The following is a 22404-nucleotide window of genomic DNA, read 5'->3' on the forward strand; positions in this document are numbered from 1 at the left end:
TTTATTGCTAACAGGGGAAATTGGTTGGGGGAAGATAAACAAAATGTCTATTAATTAGGACTCCGTTAAGTAAATAATTCAATGTTCACAGGATGGATCACTAAGCATCCTTTATGGGGAATTTTTGTCTTTAAGAGACAGGGTCGGCCTCGCACGGTGGCTTCCGCCTGTAATCTCAGCACTTTGGGAGGCTGAGGTGGGTGGATCACATGAGGCCAGGAATTTAAGAGCAGCCTGGGCAACATGGCAAACCCTGTCTCTACTAAACTTACAAAAATTAGCTGGGCGTGGTGGCGGGCATCTGTAATCCCAGCTACTTGGGAGGCTGAGGCAGGAGAATCACTTGAAACCAGGAGGTAGAGGTTGTAGTGAGCCAAGATTGCCCCACTGCACTCCAGTCTGGGTGACAGAGCGAGACTCTGTCTCAAAAAAAAGAAAAAAAAAAGAAAGAGATGAGGTCTCACTCTGCACCCAGACTGGAGTATAACTGGCGCTATTGTAGCTCACTGTAGCCTTGTACTCCTGGGCTCAAGTGATCCTCCTGCCTCAGCCTCCAGAGTAGCTGGGACTACAGGTGTGAACCACCACACCTGGCTAATTTTAAAAAATGTTTTGTAGAGATTGAGTATTGCTGTGTCTCCCAGGCTGGTCTTGGACTCCTCGGTCAAACAACCCTTCTGCCTCAGCCTCCCACAGCACTAGGATTACAGGTGTCAGCCATCGCACCCAGCCTTATAGAGAATTTTTAATGACAAAGTAATGGACTTATGAGATGGGGATACAATATTTTAGGCAAGTATAATGCTCTATAAAAAAGCCCCACCAGCCGACACATATATGGTCTCATACAAAGTTGCCTAGAGTGAGGGACACAGTCCATTGTCTCAGCTTTGCCGCCCTAGGGGCCACATCTTCCATTCCAGACAGCCACTTCTTCCAGGTGTTTGGACCTCCTCTTAGCTCCAGCTTTGACCCCTAAGACCTCCTAGTGACCCCTGAACAGCACAGACAACATCCTCACCCCCAATGTTGGAGAAGACAGACAATAAACACACACTATTGGTGCAAAATAGATTAGGTTAAAAAAATTATATATATAGTAATGCCTTACAAGTTGACATATCCTTAGTCGCCTAGTGTCATATGGTGTGTCACTAAGATGAAAGCCAAGTGGCTGCAAGAAACACCTGCAATTCTTAGCCTGGTTATTTATCTTGGAAGGGAGCAGAGGAAGTGCAGGAAGGATGCTGAACTGTACTATCTGTTCTTTACCTATTCTGAGGCATTTGCTGAGTGCTTCCTAGGCAGGGAGACCCAGGGCTGGAGGACAGTGTCCCTGATCTGGGGAAGCTTCTGTTCCCAGCAAGTCCTCTTGCCCACTTGCCCATGGGGCATCTAAGTCTGGGGAGCAGAGGCTGAGATTATAAATAGAAAGAGTGGTTCTGAGGCTGAGTGCTCAGGCCCCTGTGCTCAGCCTCCAGGAGGGGTTTGTTTCACCAGCATTATTGGATTTGCAGATAGGCAACAAGGAATTAAGCTGATCAGGAAGAGACAAAGAGAGCTTTCATTTATTCAAAAATGCAGGATTTATCTAGCAGAGCCCTCTCCTTTGTCAAACAGAGAGCCATTTCCTTTATATCCTCCAGCAAAGAACATTTTATTTTGTAACCTTTCAGAAAAGCCTATGAGTTTGTATTTTTGACCTGTTTTTCTCCCTGCTCTAAGAAAACCATGATTATTTAAAATGTGAAATGCATATTAAACAATCTTATTCTGAATTCACAAACCAATCTCTCCAGCAAGAGGAATCAGTCCCTGAAATGCAATTTAAACTATTTGAAAAGTTTATTACTCCCAACACACCATCTTTTTGCTCCATGGCCCTTCCCTTTTGCTGCTGCTGATTCTTAAATATCAGACTCTAGAGCCACCACTGAGGAAGCAGAGTCCTAAAAGGTAGTGCTATGGGACTGGAGTTTTCCAGACTCTGAAGTGGGAATAAAAGTTCCAAGACCTTATGGAGGCAGCAGCTATAGAGGAAAGAACGCCAGTGCCAGGTTCCAGTCCTGGCTAAGTTGCTAATATACTGTGTGACCTCAAATGAGGATGTTCCCTCTCTGTGCTTCATGAAAGAGAGTGGGATTATCTCTAAGTCTCCTTTCAGCACTAAACATTCTCTGATATTTTGACTCTTTACAGCAGGGCTGTTAGGAGACAAAAGAAGATGATTATAGTTTGCTCAACTCTGAAATAAGGTGAGAATTCTTGCTTTACTGTTTTTTGTGTTAGCATTCTTGTATTTTATATAAGAAACACAGCCGTGAAAACACATAAGACTTAGGGGAGCTGAATGCTTGTCCTCTCTGTGCTGCTAACTCACTGGGTGACCAGAGACCACTCTCCCCAGGCTCGCCTCAGTTTCCTCATCTGTTAATTAGAGACAACGTATGCCTTGCCTACTGCACATAGTGTGTGAAGCTGAACTGAGAAGGAACGTGTGTCTGTGAATGCTGTGCTAGAAGTCCAAAGTACCACGGAGATGGGACAACATTTAGTACTTAGAGCTCCCACTCACTGAGTCCTCACACAGGGCCAGCACTGTGCTAAGTGCTCACTTGTATTGTCTCATTGATTGCTGGCAGCTCCCCGAGGAGCTATTATACAGAAGGAAGCAGAAGCACTGTGGGTGGTCACAGCAGCAAGGATTTACTCAGCCTCGCCAGGCCTGTGCCATGGGGCCTCCGCCGCCCACCACAGATGAGGGTGAGAACAGGTGGTCCCACCACTGCTGCCCTGCCTGGGCTCTAGGAGGGAGGAAGGGAAGGAAGGAAGAGGGTCCCTTCCCCCTCCACATCTCCAAGCTGAGCTCTGGCTGGAGGAGGTGATGCGCGAAGACTCCTTCTAGCCTTCCTCAGGTGAGATCATGCCCAGGGGTGGTGGGGCTGCGGGGCAGTACCCACCTCCGCCTCCTTCCACCTCTGCATCCTTTGCTTCGCTGTGTCTCTCTCCTGACCCCTGGTCCAATCACAGCCCACCTGCTCTCCATGTCTCTGTGTCTGCTGAGCTGTCACCATCCTCTCTGCTGCTGCAGAGTGGCTCCTTCCTGTACCTCCACCCTGAGGAAGGCATGGGCGGGAGCTCTGAGGATGGGGGCTTAGCTTAGCAGAACGAGGCCCTGGGATTCTGAGCTGGACATCTCATGCCAGGTGGCCCTGTCCCAGCCCTTGCATTTCTGAGGATTTCTGGGGTCTCCCTGGAGACAGGCAAGTAGGGTTGGCCCTCAGATGAACTTCAGAGGTCTCCCTTCCCCCCAGTGGGAGGGGCCTCAGGCCACTGTGTGTTCCTCTAGCTCAGGTCATCCTCTGCTCTGCCCCAGCTACATGGTCCCTGCACCGAACACACCCCAGTTCTCTTTGTCGTACTGTGGCTCCCCGTATCTGCAGCTCAGCCTGCCTATTCTGAACTGTGTCCCACCCCATCCTGCTGGCTCTGAGAGACAACTGAAGCAGTTTGGTGAAGGACACAAATCTCTTATAAAACTCTCCTTGCTCCTTACAGGTGACCAGACATTTGCTGATGTTGTAGGCCCATGTTCTCACTTGATGTAAAAACACCATTAGTGTCTTGGATGTCAGGAATCCTGAGTTTAGGCCTAAGTCCCCAGCCTCCTATATGACCATAGAGAAATGCCCTCCCAATTTTCTTGGCCTCAGTGTATCAGTGTATAAGATGAGGGAATTGAATTAGATAAGGTCTAAGGCACTCAACATCAGTGGAGCTCCATTATCAAGGGCCCCATCTGAAAATTTACATTAAAAGGATACACATTTCTCACCTCCCACTCCCACTTCCCTGGGACAGCAGCATAGAGAACACTCAGGCTAGACTTACCCCTATGAAAAATGCGTGATGAGCACAGACCCATCCCTCACCCAGTCACACACCCAGAAGACAGATGGCAGCTCGGGATGCACTCCGTAAGTGGGTCTGAAGTCCCTCCCACCCTCTCTGTGAAAAAGAGTCGAGGTGATGAGTGCTTAGGAACAATTCAAACGTGCTCTGCCATGAACCACATGTATGCCTTGGGCCGTCCTGGGGACTTAATAGTTCATATATGTAAACCATTTAAAACAGGCAGTAAGAGTTAGCTGTGGTTACATAATGATCTGCACCCCCTTTCCCTCCAGCCCCCCTGCAGTCTGTTCTCACATGGCAGTGAGTGATTTTTTCATAATGCAAATCTCTCCTTGCACCTGCTGCTTCAAATCCTTCACTCGCTTCCCTTGCTCACAGACCAAAATTTTTAAAAGTTCCTACAAAGTAGTCAAGTTTCTGGTCTGCAGCTATACTGGTATGCTTTTAGAGAAGCCAGGTTTTCTCTACCTTTGCAGACTTTTAGGTCTGGAATCCACCTCCCATCCCTGCACCGGAAGGCCAAAGCCCTAAGGCTGAGACTGAAGTCATGGTTCAGTGGGGACCAAGGAGGCCCCAACTACTTGTATTTCTTTAAAATTCCTGAGGGGGGCATTGATGAACAGGCATTAGTCTACTATGTTAGAAAGGAGGACTCATGGTTTATATTATTACAAGTGATCTACTGTACGGGGCCTGAGAAAATGTAAGGGAATCAACAAGAAAACCCCCAGAATCAGAAAGTTCAGTAAAGTTGCCAAATAAGATGGAAAAATAGCCAAGAACATTTCTATAAAAAAATTATCATTTGCAAAATGAAAATGAAAAAGATCTCATTTACAGTGGTACAAGACTACATATGAAAAGTTTTAAAATAATACCAGTGAGACTGATTTGTGATTCATATAAAGAAAATTATAAAATGCAATTGAAATTTATAAAAAGAACTTGAAGAAATGGAGATTCCTAATGTATTTCTGTATGATAGGAAGACTATTTTAAAGACATTCTTCCTAAGTGAGATTTCATTTAGTTCGAAGCAAAATTCCAAGGGGATTCTGAAACTTGATAATGTACAGAGATTTTTTATGCTTCCCTGTGGTGATGATTTAAGGAAAGGAGGGTGAGCCCCAAGATAGTTTGTGAACGTGGGTTCTGTGATAAGAAAGCCAATGTGGTCATGTTGACTTGCTGGCTAGTGTCGATCAGCAACGCCAGCTCCACCATCCCGTGACAGCATGCCCACACAGTGCGGGCATCCTGCCCCACATCCCAGGATGGCAGATTAGTGGGCAACAGTGAGTTTGGGGTAGTCAGGGCGTTGGTGCCACCACTACTCTCTTTTTTACCTATTTCTCTCAATCAATGGCCATTTTTTTCCATTTTCAGAGCCATGAATTAAGAGTGCCCAATTCAGCTGACCTATGTGGATGCCCAGGATTAAGGCAGACTGAGATAAGCTACTCGTCTGCCCCTAATTCCTCTGGATAACCCAGGTATAGATTATCTGGAAGGGAAAAAAAGCAAAAAACAAAAACAAAACAGGTAAGAAAAGTAAAGACAATTCTGATAATGGCTAATGAGAGGAGCACCAATCCCATTAGATATGAAAATAGACAGTGGCAACAACTGAAGCAATGTGATGATGGACAGGAATCGCATGTGAAACTTCAATGGAAGAAAATAAGCAACCCAGAAATATACTCTAAGCACTTAATTTCTCTACAAGAATTTAGGGTTAATTACCCAACCCCCCCAAATAATACTAAATTTAAAAATGAGAGTATAAAATCATTATGACAAAAGTGTAAAATAAAGTGTCCTGTGGTTATCTGGAAGGGGACAAAGAGAGGTTGCAGAGGTATGAGACTGGGCTGATTTTCAGCATAAGCAATTGTTGTTATTGTAGGAGGTGATTTGTGTAAAGAAAAAGCAAAGCAAAGATGGAATGGTTCAGCAAAGCAGAAAGGACACTGGGCTAGAAGCCAGGGGTCTGAATTCTAACCACAACTCCTCCCTGCGGAGTGATCGTGGGCTACGTCTTTCTCATTTCTGGGCCTCACTCCAACATTTCAAAGATAAAGAATTAACACAAATGACCTGCAGCAGCCCTTCCTGCTCAGCCTTCTGGGATTCAACGATCATTCCCCATTTGTGGTTTCTACAGCAGGACTCGATGGAAGTGCAGAAAGAAACTCAGATCTTTCCTGCCCCAAATCGCAGAATGACCTCGTAGGCCGGGTCTGTTCATTTCAGTACCGAGGCTCTCACTGCACCCAGCCCCATCAGCCACGGGGATCCAGAGATGACTAACACAGGGCACTGGCCTGTGAAGATCATGGGTTACTGGAGGACACAGATGGACACAGACAACAAACAATAATCCCAGGCGGTATGAAGTCAACCCAGCCAGAGGCGAAGACCCGTGCGGGCAGAGCAGAGAGAGCCAGAGGAGTCTGGCAGGGGACCAGGCAGGGCTTTGCAGCAGAGACAGCCTTTGAGGCTGGGTATTAAAGGATACAGAGCTCAGTAAAGGTAGATGGGGCGAGGGAGCCACGGGAGTTAGGAAAGCATTGGGGTGGATGGCCTGCCTGGCTGTAACACGTGGGGAACGAGTAGGGAAGAAGGGTCTTGGAGACGTTGTATGGGACTGGGGAAGTTGGTCTGGAACAGGGCCAGGCTGCCTGTAAACAATGGGAAATCGCAGGGGTGCAGGGGTGTGGTGGCGTTGGGGAAGTGATCCTGCCTATGAGGGAGGGGCAGCCTTGGCAGCAGGGTCTGTGGCGAAGCCAGAGGGAAGCAGAGATACCAGTGAGCAGGTTCTTCAATAGCCCAGGGCAGAGCTGGATGCGCCAAGGAGGGGCCTGGGGTGAGTGGTACAGCTGAGGCAAGCCCATGGGACCCGAGGCAGGACAGCACAGCGGCAGGAAAAGCACAACTGAGGCCAGACAGCCTGGGCTCTTCGTCTGGGCTCTGCCTAACTGTGTAACCTGAGGCTGTTTAACCATTTCCATCTCAGTTTTCTTATCTGCAAACAAGTGGAACGCTTTTTAGGGACGTCAAGGGATTCCATGATTTAATAAAAGCTTTTAGCATGGTGCCTGCACTAAGTGCTATTCGTGGTGGGGGCAATGATGATAGAAGAGCTGCATGTTGGAGGAAGAGGGGTCTGGACAGTGACTCCTCAGAGAACCCAGTGGGAATAGCAGGTTTGAGAAGGGGTTGGGCATTGTGAGTTACTGTTCAGATGTGCCAGGTTTGAGTGTCTGCCGGCTAACCCATTGCAAGTGACTGGAAAAGTGCATCTGGAGCTTCGGGAGAAGACATGTGAGGAGAGGGAAATTCAGGGAGTCCTGAGCCCAGGAGGAGACTGAGGCAGAGGCTCAGGGGAAGGTGCAGACTAAGGGAGAAGAGGGCTGACAGCAAAGACTTGAGTGTGTAGCTGTGGAATCCAGCATAGAAGCTCCTTGAGAACAGGAGTTTTCACTGTGTTGCTCCCTGCTGTATCCCTAGTGCCTAGTACAGTGCCTGGAAGAAAACAGGAGTTCAATAAATATTTGTTGAGTGAATACATGAGGAGAATTTTTCCTGTCATTCACTGTAAGTATTTTCTTAGGCACAAAATAGTAACAGTAGCTAACATTTATTAAACGCTTACCCTGTGCCAGGCACCATGCTAAAAGCATATAGAGTCCCATTTCATCTTTACGACAGTCTAGAGAGAAGGTACTATTATTATTTCCAGTTTATAGATCAGGAAGCAGGTCTCAAAAGGTAAAACAACCAGCTGAATTCACACAGCTCGTGAGGAGCAGAGCTAGGGGCCAAACCCGGGGCTGCAGGACTCCCTGTGGGTGCTCTCCTAGACCCTGACTTAGCAAGAAAGGAAATGGAGCAGCAATGCCCTGTGCCGGCTCTCACATGCTCAGTAAAGAGGGACTGTTTTTAAATCTTGCTGGAGGAGGTGGGGAGCCAGAAGAGCTGGAGAAGCCGGACCTCGTTGGTGTCAGACTTACGGAGTGAGGCCATTTCACAGACCAGTATTTGGTGAGGCCAGACTGTGGAAGAATGGGAGCAGATCAGGAGCTAGGAGTGGAGCTGCCTGGAGCGGGAGAGGCAGGATGGAGGTCAGAAACTTACTGAGAGGAAGGAGCTCCATCTGTACACGGTGATGGTTGTGTGTGTGAATGTGTGTGCATTGGGGGAAGGTATTAGGCTGCAAAGGTTGTCCAGAGGATTCAGGCAGGTCCAGAAAGATCCAGGGTTGTCCCAGGGTGACAAGGACTAGAGGTCATTTGCAAAGTACAGGGGCTGCACAGCTGGCAGGCTGAGTTTGTGCAGGTCTTGTCACACCTCTTCAACCTGCTTTCCTAACCAGTGCTGAAGTCCTCGAACACCCGCAGTTACTATACTTTTCCTAGACGTGCGCTCCGAAGAGGGCATGAGGAGCCAGACAGGCTAGGCTTGCCCCAGGTCTTCAGCTCGCAGGCCACAGATCGGGATTCAGAACCCTGGACTCCTCTAGCTCCTGAGCGGTACTGCCCCAAGCAGGCTGGCTGCCCTGGGAAGTCTGGGGCACCGTCGGCCTATCTCTCTCCAGGCTGTCTGGACCCTCTGCACAGCCCTGCTGCCTCCAGAGAACGAGGTTCATCACTCAGTACCCTGTTCACAGTAACTGCCTGGGATTGGGATCAGGGTCAGGGCATAGGCCGCAGAGCTGTACAGGAGCCAGCTCCCTCTGGACTGCACGGAGTTGCTTTTGTCCCCATCCTCGCTCATTCCTGACTCATGCCAGGCCCTTCCAATTCCCTTCACCTCCATGCTTCCTGCCCCTGGTAATGCTCCTGCAGGGGAAAAGGCTGTCATGCTGTGTGCCAAACGGAACTTCATGTCCAGCATCTGAGCAGACCTGTTGGTTCTGGACACTCTCCAAACACCCTGGGGATAGAGGAGAGAACTGCAGAGTGCCCATTCTTCCCCTGGCAGTACCCTTGGAGCCCCTATGGCCTCAGGGGCCCTCAGGGCAGCCTCCCTCTGGGCTTCTTCCTCCTTGGCCAACTCTGGGGTGACATGATTAGCCACTGCCCAAGCACTGACCACCATGCACAACCCGTTTCATGTCTGACCAACCCCAGACTGGACTCTGAGCTCACAGAGAGAAACCCTTCACAGCGATATGACTCTGAGGGCAAGAGGAGGGTCTGCAACCACAGAATCCACACCATCATTTATGTGTGGACCTCCTACTATGTGCAGGAGTAGTGCTAGGGGCTTCCCATGCATTGTCACAAGGCCACACACAACTTACTTTTCAGATAAGGAAACCGAGGCTCAGAAACTTGCCAGGCTTTAACCCCTCCACTTCACCAAATTCATCATTACCCTTGGGTCAGATAAACCCTGAAGCAGAGCTGCTCTTCCAGCTCTGCTCCTAGGTTTACCAGAGGGCATGCTGTCCCTTCCTTCACCCTTCACTCCGTCTACAGTGGAGGCCTATTTGGGCCCACAGATACACTCAACTCTGCTCTAGGTACTAGAAGAGGCAAATGGAAGGAAACTGACATTTGTTAACAACTATTCTTGCTGAGTGCTGTCATGTATTATGTTCTCATTCAATCTTCTTAACCACTCTATAAGGAAGGTATGACTATCCCCATTTTAGAGAAAAGAAAGTGAGGCACAGAGAGAACTGAGGTCACACAGTAAGGTATAGGTCTACCTGAATCTAAGACTCACACTTCTACCACATGAAATCACATCTTAACTCTGTCTCACTCCCATTGTGGAACCTGGGGCACATGCCATGTCTCCTCTGTCCATTACCACCTGCCCCAGCACCACCAAAGCCCTGGCCCCATGAGGAGCAGGCCAGGAATGAGAGGGAAAGGGAGTCTGCTTCCTTCCCAAAGCCTGGAGGACCCTAGTGGGCCCAAGACACCTGCTACCCCAGCAACGTACACACTTCCCCCTTAGCCTGATGGCCACGATCCTGGCTTGGCCTCTGCAGAGAGGGGCCCTTCCCAAGTCCAGGTGTGGTCTGGAATGATGATCCCCTGGCAGCTTCCACCAATTCTCCTCCAAGAGGCTGGGCCTTGTTACCTATATTATACATTGGCCCTGTGTCCTCTCGTCCCCTAGAATCCTGCTTCAACATGGAGAGGCCCCTGGGATTCCAAGACCTCTTTTGGTTGCACAAATCACTCTTCTGCTCCTACCAACAATATCCTGAGTATCCATAACTGTCTATTTGTTCCCAAGTTTGTGGAGTCCTCTGACACTATGATTTAAATTGCTGACTTCAAACCCTATGCTAGTTCCTCCTGCCCCACCAGCCATGTCTGCCCTGACTTACTCTCCTCCCTCATCTGGCCTGTCTGCTCTGAGATCCCAGGAGGCCCTGTGGCCCTACCTGCAACAGCCATGGCACCTAGTTTCCATCACTGGGTTTCATGCCCCTGACTCTCACTGTCTCTGCCTTGAGTTCCTGGTATCACTGAGGAGCCCCGTGTCATTATCTACAGGCCACAATTTTTGACCCCACTTAGGTCAATATTCCCTAACACCCTCCTTTTCCACAACTCCCCATGCTTAGCCCTCAGCCAAGACATGAGGGCCCAGACCTCAACAAATGTTACTGATCTTAGCCAGCCAGCCCTCTCTAGCCACCATGAGTCCTGGTTTTACAGGCACTGGGTAAACTCTTGGTACAGCTCCTGGATGGTCATTAGGATCAACAGGCAAGTATGCTACAAGCCCCAAATCTGGTTTATCCCCATGGCCACAGTCATAAGCATAATATGGTAATCTGTGAACCCAGAAGGCTACATCTGGGGTAAGAGGCTGTGCAGCCTGTCCAGTGGAGCTCAGGCACAGTCCATCAAGGTGGGGACAAGCATGGGGCCATGGGTTCTCCTTCTCCCCTTCATCTCAGTCTTCTCCCTGGGGCAAGTGATGCTGTTTTAAAACCATATTCATTCAACCTCAGAGCGTTGGAAACTATGGCCCTGATGTACATGCTGGCCTATTGCTGGGAGACTGAGAACTGAGTAAGTCTGAAAACTCAGAGCTATCCATTTTTCCAGTCCTGATCCAGCTCTTAGACTCAGGACCAATCCTGCCATATCCCTGCAGGACAAATGACGCCCATCAGGTTCTCAAAGTCCTTCAGAGAATGTCCAATGTCACCGATCATTGAAACAACGGCATTACAACAACTTGCCGCACCACTCCTGACCAAAATCGCAAAATGAGAAAAAAGAAAGTAAATAAAACAGCTAAAAATAAATTAAAATGATGAACCTTTATACTGCAGGGCTGTGGGGACAGCTATAGATAACTGGTGTCACAGTAAATGGGCTCAATATTTCTGGAGAACCATCTAGTAATATGTGACAAGAGCTATAAAATTGTTCATGCCCTTTAACCTAGTAGTTCCACTTGGGGAATGCTTCCCAGTAAAATACTAAGAAAGTAATTTGTACGGAGATATTCATAGCCATGATATTTATAATAGCAAGAAATTGGAAGGAGCCCAAAGGTTCAGCACTTGGGGATTGACTAAGCAAATTGGGTCGAGTGAACACTCCGGGATGCTTCACAGCCAGGAGGTGTGGACATGTGCAGTCTCAGGCAAAATGAATGTGCATCCTTGGGCCGGCAAGATGGGAAAAAACCGAATCAGATGGCCTCTGACTCCAGCTTCAACCATGGAAGCAAACGTGCAGTCGGCTACTTGGCGCTGTCTTCATGTTCATTCAGTTAAGTCAGTAAACTTCATGTCAGTTATGAGGGTTTTAAAGGTCATTTATTTTACTTTCTTTTTCTAAAGGTCATTTTGAATTAACTGAATTCTTTTTTAAGAAGACATTTAAAATGCTAACAAGGAACTCTGTGGAGGAGATTTCATAACTGTCCTTGTGTACGCTCATCTCCCGGGAGTCCTTTCTGACATCTCATCTCTCTTTCCTCGTGTCCATGCAGGAGGACCCGGGCTCACCCACGTGGCTGGACAGGGGCTGCTGTGGACCGGAGGTGCTGGGCCCTGAGAGAGCTGTGAGGGCCTCAGCAGGCCCAGACACTGTGATGGGGCAGTCCCTGGCCCTGATGCTCCGTCACACCCCTTCCTGAGCCTTCCTTCCTCTGGGGCCCACTCTGTGCTCCATGCTTTCTCCTGTGCCTCAGGAAGAGGTTACTGAAGAGCATGGCGGCCCCTCCTTCCCATGAGAGTGCAGATGACCTGAACACCTTCCAGAGACAATGTCTGAGTGTCTAAGGTGGCCCTGTAGGCAGGGCCTGGGCTTCCTGGCCTGGGGTAGGTGTCCCCCAAGAGCAGTGGTTTCCTCCCCCAGCTGCAGCCTGTCAGAATCACCCAGGGAGCTTTCTAAAATAAAGATTCCTGGGCCCTGCCCTAGAGTCCCTGTGGGCAAAGCCTGGGAATGTGCGTGTTAAAAATATTCCTAGGGCTTCTCATGATGCAAACCACTGTTCTAGAGTCTTTGATGCCTAAGAAAGAAGGTTGTGAGCCTGCCTTCTTGGGGTCCTGGGTTCAAAAGGCTTTTATTATGAGCCAGCAGCCACGGTAGAAACTGCAACCCCTCATGTGTACGTACACACACACACACACACACACACACACCGACACACACACACCCCCTTCAGAGGAAGGCCCTGCCCAGTAGCCTAGAGCATCTGGGAGAGCCCTCCATAGGCCCCTGACAATGCCTGGCTCCCTAGCTCTCTAGAGGCCAAGAGCCAGCCTCCGCCTCAGCCAACACATGTGTGTCTCCCCGGGACTGCAACCTCCCAAGCTTTCTGGGTTCCCCACGTCCTGTGGCAGGGTCTCCTGCTGCAGGAGCTCTTGGTCCATGCCCGCGGTCCCAGGTGTGGCAGTGGGGGCCTGCGGCCCCACCTGCCCAGGCCATACTTACGGAGTCATTTTATAAAGCTGCGTCCTCCTCTCAAACAGCGACCCTCCCCAGGCCCAGGACCACACCCCGGCCACTGGCGTGGCCTGGGCAGACTCCGTCTCACCGCCCCCCGTCTCCAGGACACTCTTCAGCTTCACATTGGCGCTTGAGTCCCCCAGCCTGTTGTCAGGAAACACCGAGAGTCGTCACCCTGCCCCACCGACCACCCTGCCAAGTGAGAACGGGCTGAAGCCTCCGTAGTCCTGGGGAACCGAGAACAGAGGAGGAGGAGCAGGAAGGAACTCCAGAGGTGGGGTCTCTTCCCAGCAGTTTTGGAGCAACTTTCTGAGCCCTATCTGGGATGCTGAGGAGGTGATGGGGGGGTCACTTTTGGAGGGGTCACCCCCTCCAAACTGTTCCTGAAGTAGCAAGGGAGCTGGGGGTCCCTGGAGTTCCCCAAAAGCACTATCTCCAAGGCTGGGATCCGGGGGCCCAATGCGGCCTTATTTGGGGATCTGGATCTCTTAGGGGTAGGGGCAGCGGCAGGGGGCAGGACAACTTCCAGGTAATGGGAGGGGCCAGTGTACGCAGGGACATGAGTGTGGGCTAAAGAGGCACAGAGCAAACTAGCAAGATCTCTGTCCCCTTTGAGCTGACTGTCCTCATCCTACTCTTGCACCCCAGGATCCCAGGGCAAGGGGTGAGCAAAGCTGCCCCTCCCCAACTCCTAGGCTCTGTTCTGAGGGACAAGGAGGGGAGCCAGGCATCGACTTCTCTGGGATCTGAGGTCACACACGCTTGAAGGGCCCTGGTTTTCCCTGTAGAGGCACCGCAGGGTGTTTCCGCCCCCATCCTGAGGCCAGCTGTCTCATCCTCCCTCCCCACAGCACACGCCCCCACACACTGGTCTAGGCCCAGGCTTGCCTCAGTTTACTGAGCGTGCCCAGCTGTCACTGAGGTTTGAGGGAAGCTCTGTGGGGCTGGAGGGAAGCCAGGACACTACCCGCTGAGTTCTCTCCCACACAGGTGGCATCGTTGCTGATGCCAGGCCCAAGGAAGGACGAAATGTGTTGTGTCCTGTTCAGAGACTCTCTGCATTTGTAGAGACAATGACAGAGAGCATCAAGGAACGAGGAGGCCGACCTGTGGCTTCACAGCACTGGGGCAGCGGAGAAGGGCCAGGGCCACACAGGCCCCACCCTGGGGCACCCTGAAGGCTGGGGCTGGGGATGAGCCAGCCATCAGGTGGGGGCAAACTGAGCTGCATCCACTGCTGAAATCATGCACAGCTAGGCAGAGCCCAGGCCTACGTAAGCGTGGACATAACCGTGACTGTGCTGTGTGGGTGGCAGGCAGGGAGTTCACATAGTGTCTGTAATGATGATGCTTGGTTTTCTCAGCGTGTGTTATTCCTCAGACTCCATCAGCTTCTATGTTGGCAAGGATTCACAGACCCCAAATACGTACAACAGTATAAGGGGTCTTCTGGCCCAGTAGTTTTCAGTTGGAAAACATCCTGTCATGAAGAGGCTAACAGAAAACATAAATGCAAGTGGCTCTGGATGAAGCTGGGGACAGGATGGGACTAGAGTTCCACACTCTCAGCCTCTCCCTCCCTATCACCCTCAACTCCTGCTTCCTGGAGATGCTCTGGGTGACCCTGGGGCTCCAAATGTCATTTGAAAATCAGTGGTATGGTCCAGCTTTCTTATTTTCAGATGAAGAAGCTGAGGCCCAGAGTGGGTAGAGATCTGCCAAAGGTCACACAGCAAGTTGGTAGCAGAGCCAGGGCTGGAGCTAGAACTGAGGCCCCGTGACTCCTAACCACTGTGGCCTCCAGCTCCTAAGCCAGAGGTGGCCAGCAACCCCACCCATGGTTCTGACCTCCTCCAACCTTCTCCTGTCCCCTCTCTGGCTCTCCTGCATGGAGGAACCTGGTGTCTGGACCACCCCTTCCAGAAACAAGGTCCAAACAGGCCTGAGTTCTTGGCCCTTCAGCAGTAGATCTGGACCCTTGTGACTGTGTTCTCCACAGGTGACCTCTTCACTTTCTTGGCTTTCCCACCTGTCCACGGGGCTCCCAAATCTACTTCCTGATGGCTCCCCTGAGCTCCAAATGCCTCTGGGCCCCTCCAGGGGCACCTCTAACTCTCCAGGTTCAAAGCAACTCACCTTACTCCAGACCTGCTCTTCCTCCTGATTTTCTGGCCATGTGCATAGTCCTGCCATTCACTCAATCATCACCCCAGAAACCCAGGCACCACCCTAACCCTCTTCATCTCACCTGCGGCTCTACCTGTGAGGCCCTCCTATCGGTCCCCTCCCCTGTCCCCAGTGCCTCTGCCCAGATTGAGGCCTCACATGTCCCCAGCCTCCTTCTGGTCTCCTGGACTGCAGTTCTGCCTGCTCCAGGAACATTACACTTTTAAAGGCCAACCTGAGCATGTCACCTGTCTGCTGACAAGGCTCTTTCCACTGCTCCTCATTCCAAAGGATATAAACCAAGCTCTTCCATGAGGCTTGTGAGGCTGCAGGACCTGCCCCCTGACCCCTCTCCTGCCTTGCTCTGCTGTCTCCCCTCCAGACTGGCTTTGCTCCAGCCACTTCTAAACTCCCAGCAGATCTCCCCATAGAACTTTCTCATCTCCTGCCTCAGCACACACCCTCTTGTCTCTTCAGATCAAGGCTTTTCCAAGTGTGCCCTTGGGTACCTGCTTCACCATCCCCTAGCATACTGTCGACTCCTGGGCACCACCCTGCCCGGACCTGCCAAAAGAGAATCTCTGCATTTTTAACACAGATCTGTGGATGCTGCACACTAAATGTTGAGAGGCACTGTTCCACTGAGCAGCTCCTCTTGTCCCAGTCTCCCTCCTGCCTCAGCTGGGCAATTCCTTCCTTTTGGCCTCTGTACTCTCCAGGGTGTGACTAATTGTGACTGGATGTCTCCTCTGCTGGGCTATGAGCTCCATACAGGCAGTGACCATGTCTTCTTCCTCTGACCTGTAAATCCCTGAGCCTGGTACAGAGAAGGGATCAATGAACGGGAGCCCCAGTGCCCCTGGTCGGGAGGAGGTCAAGCTGATCTAGTGATAAGCCACAGTTTGTCTGGAAATCTGAGACACTGCTCCCAGGGTCTTTGCAAGTTACACCTGTCCCTCTACCCCACCCTACCTCACCCTCTGCACAGTAAGGAGACATGCTGGGACTAAGTGTAATGGAGGGCCTACGGGGTGTTAACAGTGACATTTAACAACAAGCTCTCCAGAAAATGTCTGCATGCATAGACTCAATAAGTTCACTCTAAATTTTACTGACACAAAGGATGTATACCACATAATTTACGAATACTAATGAAATATCCAATATTCTTTATTGTAAATTCCATATAGCCAGATGATTGTCCCAGAAATCAACCCGCTCAATGAGTTTCGCCTAACTCTTTATCTGTAGCCAACCTATGGTTGCAATGACAAATTACTGTAGTTCCAACTTAATGTTGCTTGATATTTTCATTTATGCTAACAAGTAAGTTGAAAGTGAAACAACAAAGACATGTCAGAACTTCACTCCTTCACTGGTGGTCTGAGTGATTTCTTTGCTGAATAGGTTAATAGTTTGGGGACACTGGAAAAATCTTTGTTTTCTGCTGTTCACCATGGAGCAGCTATAAACATGATACCCTTGAAAATTTAATCTGCATTAGTAATATTTTTCCCATCACTTTCTTACGTCTAGACAATCAACAAAACAATAAATCTGGTCTTAACGTGCAGCACCTGTTGACTTCCCGGGTCTAGCCACCCTCGCCGTGGCCAATCTGTGATGTGACTGAGCGCAGAGGTGGGAGGAGATGCTCAGCAGTGCACAGTCATGTGGCAGTTCCACCCCACAGATACGACAGACAGGTGCAGGGAAAGGCAGTAAAATGAATAGGAGGTGGTGAGTTTTCAGTGTATTACCTTTGTAAACATAATTTATTTAACGTTACATTTATACCGCTTCTTTTTTTTTTTTTTTTTTTTTTAATTTTTGAAAGAGAGGGTCTTGCTCTGTAGCCCAGGCTGGAGTGCAGTGGTGTGATCTGGGCTCACTGTGGCCTTGACCTCCTAGGCTCAAGTGATCCTCTGACCTCAGCCTCCTGAGTAGCTGGGACTATAGGCATGTACCACCATGCCCGGCTAACTTTTGTATTTTTTTGTAGAGATGGGGGTCTCAGCATGTTGCCCAGGCTGGTCTCAAACTCCTGACCTCAAGCAATCCTCCTGCCTCGGCCTCCCAAAGTGCTGGTGTGGCAGGCCAGGTGTCACTAATGCAGGCCTCCGTAACAGCTGTTTCAGTGCTGACCGACTGGTGAAGTTCAATATTAAAAGCTGACAGAAGCAGTGCCCTTACACAAAGGCTGGAATGGAACAAAAGCCTAGCGAGAGTTTTGCCTTAAAGCATGACAGAATAATGAAGGAATTCTTAAAGGACCTGCTTAAGATTAAACAAGTTTTATTGGGGGTCTGAAGAAACTCCCCAAACCTCCGTGACTTAGCAGGGGACAAGATAAGGGTAATCACCCCTGGCACCTGGACCCATTTAGATTAAGTACATTACTGAGGCTCCAGAGGAAGGTCTTCAGGACTCAAATCTTAGTTATAGATGAAAAGAAGTTAATCACTTATGTCTTTGGATGAATGCACACTTACACGCAGACATATAGTTTAGAAGGTATATAAGCTCTGGAAAACTTTGTAATTTTGAGTTGGTCTGGCAATAATTTCCAGGCCTTCTCCCTGTAACCAGTTATAGAAATAAAAATTCCCTTCTCTCCCAGTTCATCTGCATCTCGTTATTGGGCCTTGAGAATAAGCAGCCCACCCTCAGTTTGGTCCAGGAACATTGGGATTACAGGCGCGAGTCACTGTGCCTGGCCAGTTTGATTCTTAATAACAGCTATGTTTAGCAACGGGCTTACAAACATCTTCCTTTACTGCGCAATTGATTCTCATAAGCCATTTCTGGGCCAGTTCCAGGACAGTCACCCTAAAGAATTGAATGGGACCCCCCATTACTGCCATTACTCAGAGGGCCAGTCCCCTCCCCAGCCCTCTAGAGCCTAGCTTGCGAGCTGCCAGAGGGATCCTGAGAGTCTAACAGTCCCTGCTATGTGACCCAGCCAGCTTGTTTCCACTCTATGGGCCTCAGGTTCCTCAACTTTGAGGGGGAAAATGGCGCCTCCTAACTCGTGAGGTGTGGAGAGAATGAAATGCCCGCTTGCCCTTCCCCCACACACCTGGCCTACATACTGTAGTTCATTCCCATCACTGCCCCCACACCTTATCTGAGACACACCATGCACTTGTTTTGGGGACATGCCTGCACACCCCTCACCCTCCCAAACTGCATCACACACAATAACATGGCACCCCCTATACCACCCAGAGACAAGCTGACCTGTAGACAGCTGCCTCCCACTCATCACCTCAGACACTCCACAGACAGATTTTCCTCCAGCTCTGCCTCACACACAGCCACCTACATACCCAAACCATACCCCACAAAGGCTCCCATGTGCATATGTACCCGAAATTCCTTCGTGTACTTTGTACTCACATGTACTGCGCCAAATACCTTTTCCCTACCCCCAGGCATTTCACACAGAAATGGATGCCCCACCCTGCCCGCCACAACCCACTGACACTCCCGACGTTCCCCCGCCTATCCCTGCCAGCATGAGCATGCACACCACACACATGTGTCCATCATTTAGCTATACTTCTCTCCAAACTCACACGTCACAGCACACACTCACGCCACCCCTACGCAGAGGCATTCCCATATGGTCCTCACACACTCAAGGCATTCCCATATGGCCCCACATTCTAGGACAGGAGACCCCAGCCAGCCCTCTGAGCCCATGCCCTAGATTAAGGAGCAGTGAGGGGCATCCTGGTAACATGAGGTGGGAAAGCTAGGGTGCACTTCCTCACGGTGACAGCTTGCTTCCCTGGAAGTCAGGCCCTGGCTTGAGGTGCAGGGAGGACTTCAGAGAGCTGAGAAGGGATAGGACCAGACTGCTGGCTAAACACCTCCGTGTTCTCCAGACCCAGCCTCAGGCGGCTCCAGCAGCCAGCTCCTACCTGCTTTCCCCAGTACCCTCAACCCAAACAAGGACGCCCATCTGCTTCTGGAAGCTCCTCCCACGCCCTGTGAGAGCAGGACTCTTGGGGGCTTGAGGGCCTTGCCCAGGCTGCAGTGAACGCTGAGCCCAGGCTCCCCTGGTCACAGGGAGGGATCAGAAAGCACAGGGAGCGGAGGGGCTGGTGGGAAGGTGAGCAGGGAGGCCAGGGCTCCCGCTTCCAACTCCACAGGGGCTATCAGGACTCCAAGGTGGTGCCCCTTTCCTATGCCTTGCTAGACTGAAGCGGTGGCATACGCACACACTGTCCTTGGCTGTTCCAACCCTCAGCTCCACCTGAAGGTTGGACCCTATCCTGTCCCCTAATCATTATCCTGTACCCTCGCCCTGTCCTTGCCCTCACCCCCAGCCCATCAACAGCAGAGCTGAGTCCTGGGGTGAGGGGCCTCTGTCTGTCTGCTCCCATCACCTAGCGTCTGTGTGGCCTGGGTAAGGGCCTCCCTCCTGGACCCCCCCATCATCTGAGCAAGGAGGAGCCTGTGTGCAGCAGACGCTGGGTGGGCTCTGGGGCCCATGATGGGCAGATACCAGCATATCTGTCTAGGTGGTCCCAGCACACTCTAAAAGCAGCCTCAGGCCAGACCGGGTCCTGATGGGCACAGGGAAGCCATCTCAGGGGTACACACCTTCTTACAGTGCCACCCAGCAATAATCCAGAGTAATGGCTGAGGCCTTAGAGAGCAATGGTGAGGTATGCATCACCCACTTCAGAAAGCTCACTATCTTGTATTCTCCTCCCACCTCTCTCTCTCTCACACACATGCACACACACAGGCCACTCCAGACTGATCCTACCAGGCTGGTGCAGCCTGTCCTCTCTAGACTCTACATCCTGGTCCTTGCAGAAGATGCTGCCTTCAGATTTCCATGGCAACAACAGACAGCTGCCCTGACTGATGAGTTACAGTAAACCCTCTCTTCTCTGTCTAGCTGAGGGGGTTTCCAGGGGAGACAGGCTGAGCATCTAGGCCTGGGCTCCAGACTTGGGTTAGTAACGACAGAGTAACTCTAGGACAGGCCAGCCTCCACACCCTACCCCTTGCCCAAACCCACCTGCTTTTCACCTTCTGGTCCTTTGAGAGACTGTTTAATATGGTAGAGAATAAGCCATGTAAGCACCAAGGCTGTGCTGAGCTACTCTACCATCCCTTTAGCCAGATGTGCCACATGCCTCCCAGGGACACTTATACAGGCACATACACCCATGTACATGTATGAACACAGGTACAGTACACACAGGAACATGTACACAATATTCACACAAAGTGGAAATCTCCATGGCTGCAGATACCATGCGTGCATGCATGCTGACACATATATGGAGGAACACATACACACACACATATGCCAGGACACACATCTAGGTGTACACATAGATATGCCAGAACAGACATTCAGGCTGGGAGATGACATGGCATGCAGGTGAGGACACGTCTACAGGCTCAGACATATCCATTCCAATTGATGGAAATGGACATGGACCCACAACCATTCCCTACTCCCACGTGCGCTCGCTCGCTCTCTCTCGCTTGCTCACGCTCTCTCTCTCTCTCCAGCCCTTGCCCCTGCCAGACTCAAGGAGGGCCATGTGGAAAGTCAGAGGACCATAAAAGAGTCAAACCTTTAAGAAAGGGCTGTAATCAAAGATACAAATGAGACTGTACACATCTGAATCTTACTACATTTCTAGACTAATAAATTAAAAATCTCAACACAATGGACTTTCTAGAAAATATAAATCTCTAAACTTAAAAAGAAGTAGAAAAGTTGATTAGATTAATAACCATGGAAGAAACTGGAAATGTTGCTAAAAAGCTCCAGACAAGAAACATGCCAGACCAAGATGAATTTGGGGACAAGTATTTCAAATTTTTTTTGTTGTTGTTGAAACAGAGTCTCACTCTGTCACCCAGGCTGGAGTGCAGTGGCACGATCTCAGCTCACTGCAAGCTCCGCCTCCCGGGTTCATGCCATTCTCCTGCCTCAGCCTCCCAAGTAGCTGGGACTACAGGTGCCCACCACCACGCCCAGCTAATTTTTTTGTATTTTTAGTAGAGACGGGGTTTCACCCTGTTAGCCAGGATGGTCTCCATCTCCTGACCTCGTGATCTGCCTGTCTTGGCCTCCCAAAGTGCTGGGATTACAGGCGCGAGCCACCACGCCTGGCCAAGTATTTCAAACTTTTAAAAACAGACAATTATTGAGTTAGAGGAATCACTCAGCAATACACAAAAAAAGATGAGATGCAACCAACTAATTTTGCAAGGTTAATCAAACCCTGATATAAAAATCTGACTCCCCAGATACCTAAAACTCCACTACTTAACAGCCTTACTTATTAAAAATATATTTAGCATTCTAAATAAAAGATTAACAAATCAAACCTAGAAGTAAGTTGAATGAAAAATATAACATGCACCATATAGAGCTCATTCCATTTCCAGAAACGGAAAGATGGTTTATATATGAGCAACCCTATTTATATAATATATCACATTAATAAGTCTAACGATAAATGTCATAAGTTTTTAACAGATACCAAAACGGTCTTGGATAAAAGTCACCACTCATTTCTGGTTAAAAGAAATTTATTAGTAAACTAGGAACAGAAGTATAGTTGACAGGATAAAGAATATAACTAAACATTGTTTTATAAGTTCTAGCCAATGCAATAATTTATTTTTTCACATAATTATTAAAGAAGATAAATTGATCATTATTTGCATATCCAACTGTCTACCCAGCAAAATCTAAGAAAATTAACTGAAAAACTATTAGAATTAATAAATAGGTCAGTGGCATTGATTAATACAGAATAACTATCCATAAATAAGTGGCTTTTCTACATATCAGAAACATCCAATTTAAAAATATAATTAAAAAGGTCCGGTCGGGCGCAGCGGCTCACGCCTGTAATCCCAGCACTTTGGGAGGGCAAGGTGGCCGGATCATGAGGTCAGGAGATCGAGACCATCCTGGCTAACACGGTGAAACCCCATCTCTACTACAAATACAAAAACAAAAAATTAGCGGGGAGTGGTGGTGGGTACCTGTAGTCCCAGCTACATGGGAGGCTGAGGCAGGAGAATGGCATGAACTCAGGAGGCAGAGCTTGCAGTAAGCCAAGATTGCGCCACTGCATTCCAGCCTGGGAGACAGAGCGAGACTCCATCTCAAAAAAAAAAAAAGAAAGAAAAGAAGAAGGAGAAGGAGAGGGAGAGGGAGAGAGAGAGGGAGAGGGAGAGGGAGAAGAGAAGAAAGGTCCTATTCACACAAGCAGTAGAAAAAATAACCTATCTAGGGAAACTTCACAAGAAATGCCTTGGACATACATGAAAACAAACTACAATTCTATTAATAATAAAGCAACAATTTTACTTATATTAACACCCTTAATAA

The 22404-nt window shown here is 49.5% G+C and overlaps 2 protein-coding genes across 5 annotated transcripts in view; both read right to left on the reverse strand.

The window, feature by feature from the left end:
• Positions 1–22404, reverse strand: part of RPL27A (ribosomal protein L27a) — a 1008958-nt gene that overhangs the window by 620576 nt on the left and 365978 nt on the right. Inside the window, exon 1 of one of the 3 annotated variants that reach the window (XM_050756504.1) lies at positions 19457–19460. The exons of the other annotated variants lie outside the window; for them this stretch is intronic. The gene's annotated coding sequence lies outside the window, so the exon portion shown is untranslated. Of the gene's footprint in view, positions 1–19456; positions 19461–22404 lie in introns of those variants that run through there. 3 annotated transcript variants of the gene reach the window in all.
• TUB (TUB bipartite transcription factor) overlaps positions 1–22404 on the reverse strand; it is an 87637-nt gene that overhangs the window by 31065 nt on the left and 34168 nt on the right. The gene's annotated exons all lie outside the window — the stretch shown is intronic.

The sequence above is a fragment of the Macaca thibetana genome, chromosome 14, assembly GCF_024542745.1.
Source record: "Macaca thibetana thibetana isolate TM-01 chromosome 14, ASM2454274v1, whole genome shotgun sequence".
Lineage (NCBI taxonomy): Eukaryota > Metazoa > Chordata > Mammalia > Primates > Cercopithecidae > Macaca > Macaca thibetana.